Below are 4,913 nucleotides of genomic sequence, written 5' to 3'. Positions count from 1 at the left end.
TGAGATGGAATCTCAGTGTTGTTTTGATTTGCATTTCCCTGATGTTTAAGGATGTTGAACATTTTTTCAGGTGTTTCTCAGCCATTCGGTATTCCTCAGTATCCAATATATACAAAGACCTCAAGAAGCTGGACTCCAGAAATTCAAATAACCTCATTTAAAAATGGGGTACAGAGCTAAACAAAGTGCTGCAGCTTCTTGCTGCTTCAGAGGCCTCAGGCTGATTGGCAGCGTGATGTCAGGTGAGACAGTGCGACACACTCATGTGCTGAGGCAAGGCCCAGCACATGGAGGAAACGTGATGTTAGGAGGGAGTATAAAAAACAAAACAAAACAAAGAAATCAACAGATTGTTAGGAGCTAGTTTGGCATTCTTGCATAGCTAAATGCTTGCTGGTCGCATGTCTAACTTAGCTGCTTTGCTGAGAGACAAAGCTGAGAATTTTCTCCTGGCATTCCTGTTGGCCCTGGTCCCTCCTACTGACTCCTGCTGAGGCTGAGGCCTGAGTGTCTGTGCTAGGTAAAGCTGCCACTGCTGATTTGTGTTTGCTATCCTGACTCTACCAGACTGGACTGCTGGGATATTTGTGAAGTGTTTGTAAGTGGATTGAGCTGCCATTGACATGTGAACTGAACTGCTGATTTCTTGACAATACAGATGGGAGTTGCTTCAAAGAACCTTTCTAAACAGGTCCACTCCCCACTCATCCTTTACCTTGGGTAGGTAGTGGGCTAGAAGGGAGGTTAAAGATATTAAGAATCCTCACTAAAATTAGGATTTGAAAGAAATCAAGCTACACCTAACATCATCATCATATTCTACAATAGACCATTTGACTATTATCACCATGTTTTATGAAAGGGCATTTGACAATCACCATTGTGTTCAACGACAGGATACTTGACCACAGTCATCATGTTCTATGCTAGACCACTTGACTATCAACATCTCCAACAGCATGACGCCTGGATTTATTTCTCAGGTCTAATTGAAAATTTCTTCCATTTGTTCAGTCTCTCTAACCACCACCATTCTACTCTCTGTGCGTTCAATCATTTTAGATTCTTATTATACTTAAGAGTTGTATGGTGTTTATGTCCTCAAGATTTGATTATTTTATGTAACAACTTCTTCTAAGCTTATCAGTGCAATTTCAAAAGACAAAATGATCTCTTCTTCCATCTTCCTTCTTTATCCCCTTTTTTGTTGTTGTTTTGAGACAAAGTCACTTGCTTCCCAGGGCTGGCCTTGAATTCCCTGTGTAGCAAAGGATTATGTCAAACCACTGATTCTCCTATACCACTTTCCAAAGTCTGCTCTGAGCTGCTGTGCCCAGTTTATTTATTTACTTATTAATAATACTACTTTTGTACACAAACACATATATACACACACACTGTGAGCACATACATAATTTTATTTATCCATTTATTCATTAATAGATATGTAGAGTAATTCCATCTTGTGGCTATTATGACTTGTGAATAATCCTTTAATGAATAAGGACATGGAAACTTCTTTTTAGCATGATACTGTTTTCTTTGGTTGCACATGTCATTACTATGTCATGTGATAACTACACTTATAAGTTAAATAATGTATTTTATGTGTATGGGTATTTTACCTGCATATATGTCTGTATCACATATATGCCTAGTACCTACAGAGTGTGGGATTCCTTGGACTGGATTTAGAGACATTGTCAGCTGCTGTGTAAATCCTGGGAGTGTAACCTAGGTTCCCTGGAAGAGCAGTCAGGACTCTTAACTTTTGACTGTTTGGATGGCTTCTTTTAAAACATGTCTGTTTAGTTCCTTCACACATTGCTAAGACCAGTTACTTGTTCTTATCAGATGTATGGTTGGTGAATACTTTTTCCAGTTCTACAGTTACTTTTTTACATCACTGATTATTTTCTTAGTTATGTAGAAGTTTTTGAAATTGACCATATTTACCTATTCTCACGTCTGTGGCTGTATTTGGAGAATATAAATATTTTAATACATCGTTTCCCAGGACAATGTCAAAGAGCTTCACCCAAGCTTTGCTTTAGTTCCAGGTCTTATTATAAGTCCATAACTTACTTTGAATTAACATATGAATATTGTATGAAACTAAACACGGGTTAAGTATCATTCTCCAGCAGGTGGATATTAATTTCTAACTTCACTAACAAATCCTCTCTTAGAACTAATTAATAAACCCAGTAAAGCTATAATAATTTAAACACAATATCAATAGTATTTCTAATGACTATCAAAGAACTCTTCAAGAAAGAATTCAAGAAAACAATCTCATTTATAAATGCTGTGAAAGAATTAAATATGAAAATATTTAACAGGTCAGATAAATACCTATATACCAGATGAATGAAACTCGATGAAATATTTTATTTTGAAGATATAAAGAACGACAGCGTATTCCATGTTCTTGGTGTGGAAGCATATTGTCAGAATATCCTTACTATCAAAAATTGACTTCAGACAATCTCTACTAAGATTTGCATGACATATCTCATAATAAAAAATAAAACAGTCAAAGAAATCTTAAACAAAAATCAAATCTAGAAGCACCATGCTCTGTGATTTCAAAATAACATGTAAAGCTATACAAATCAGCAGCATGGTGTTGGCGATTTTCAAAGACTTGCAAACCATGGAGTAGAGTAGAGGACACAGATATAAGTCAACACACCTATGTTTAAACTATTTTAAACTAAGATCCCAGAAACACAGTCTTTCCAGTAAATACTAATTATTACTAATTAAGCATCATCTATTATTAGAAACATTCCTATTGATAAAAATTTCTTAGTATAGCTTCTTAGTATTTTTATCCTTAGTATATCCTCTTTCATATATCTGACAATTTTGAGGCTCAATTTTAACTTCTGTAAAAAAAAATTATTGTTAATGCTATTTGAGGAATTTATCAGAACTTTGATCTCTACATTCTTTATCTGTGGAAAACTGGGAACCATTACTGTGAAATGGAAATCCTCTTCCCAGAAACAGAGGAATAAATTTGGTGACATGGAAAGCCCAAGCCTCCAGCATCTGGAAGAGCGATTAATCTGCTCTGTGTTGACATTTGACTCTTTATAAAGTATTGATTCAGTTTATTGGTTTTACTTTCCTTCTGAACTGAAATTTGACCTTTTTATACTGTCAAAAAACCTGCTGCCCCTCTGTGATTTTTTTTATCATGTATGCAAGAATACAGTGTCCTTTCCTTTATCAGCAATTATATTTCAGTTTCTTCTGGTATTTCATTTACATTTTATTCCAGTGTAGTGTGTGGAAATGGACATGCAGGCTATAGTTCCCAAGTGGAGTTAAGAGAACAATGTGCAGCAATCAATTTTTTATTTTTATAACTATGTGTGATTTCATTAAAGATAAAATAATATAAAATGTGTTTAAATATATGTCCTACTTTATTAATGAATATGATCTTATATCAATACCATCTTTATTGTAGTGACTTCATAGAATTCTTTAGCATGAAGCAAAACTAATTCCACCTTATCTCTCACTTAGAATCTGCCTGTAAAGTTCCTGCAGTATATGCAACACACACACACACACACACACACACACACACACACACACACACACACACACTCACACAGCTGGGAAGGTTGACGAGTCACCATTCTTACATAGCTACATGAGATCTGATGACATTTCCCTGATTTTAAGAGTTTCTGTATGTCCTTTATTTTCCTGTGTTTTCTGTTCCCACGATTGCTATTGTCTCACACCCTACAAAGCCTACCACAGAGTTGGATCATTCCTGGCATATGCTTTACCATTTCTCCCAGAAAGTTCACAGTTGGCGCCCAAATAGGTGAGCAAATCAGTGCTACTCTGTCCTTCTTCACTGCCACTGGCATTTTAAAAGTGTGATACAGTACTTACTGGAATATGTTTTCTACTTACCAGTCCAAAAGACAGGAGTGGAGACAAGTTTGTAGGTATTTTCTGTAATTTAGGTCAAACTTAATGCATGTCTATTGTGCAAAAGGCAACCGGCAATATTTTTAGATTTGATTTCTCTTGTTTTCCCACCATGATATTTTTATTGGTTATTTGGGAATTTCACACCATGTACCAGGATTGCACTTACTCACCAGGCCTTTCATGTCTGCCCCCCCACCTGTACAACCTCCCCGCCCCCACAAAAAATTAAAATTAAAATTGAAAGTCCAACTTGTGTTGTTTATGTACTTACTGGAGCATGGGCAACTCTCTTTAATAACATCAATGGTGAGCATTTATTAAAAAGCTAAGCCTTTTTAAAAAAATGACAAATTGTAATTAACAAGCTATAGTTGTATGTATATACAGGGTATAAAGAAACATAAAGATTCCTGAATGCAATGTGTAATAACTAAATCAAGCTAATTAATACATCTATAAACTAATAAAACATTTGTTTCTTGTAGGGCTATTTCAAATTTTATTTTGTAATCTTCGAAATATAAAACTGGCTTTAATTAATTTATACATTATAGTTATATATAATTCTACTTTTGAGGTTAGAAATTACAAAAAGTGGTGCTTTATTACTTTAAAAATATTAGTAACTTAGTTTGGAAAAGTGGTTTTCAGTAGCCAAGATACAGAATCAAACCAAGTGTCTGTCAATGAGAGAGCGGCTACTGAAGAACCCTTCCTTCTATGTATACATTAATACACGAAAAACACTGTTTAAACTGTAAAACGAATGAAATCATGTGTTCTGTAATAATATGGAGGAATTGAAGGGCATCAAGTTACATGCAGCATCAGGCACAAAATGACAAACGCTATGTCAGTCTTATTTATGGCAGAAAATTGAGATCATATAAAGAGGAAAGTATCAGTTGATAGAACCCTGGAATTGTGGAGGTGGGGTTCATGAAGAGAAA

This window comes from Mus pahari, chromosome 9, assembly GCF_900095145.1.
Source record: "Mus pahari chromosome 9, PAHARI_EIJ_v1.1, whole genome shotgun sequence".
Lineage (NCBI taxonomy): Eukaryota > Metazoa > Chordata > Mammalia > Rodentia > Muridae > Mus > Mus pahari.
The sequence above is the reverse complement of the archived record's forward strand: the minus strand, read 5'-3'. Positions refer to the sequence as shown.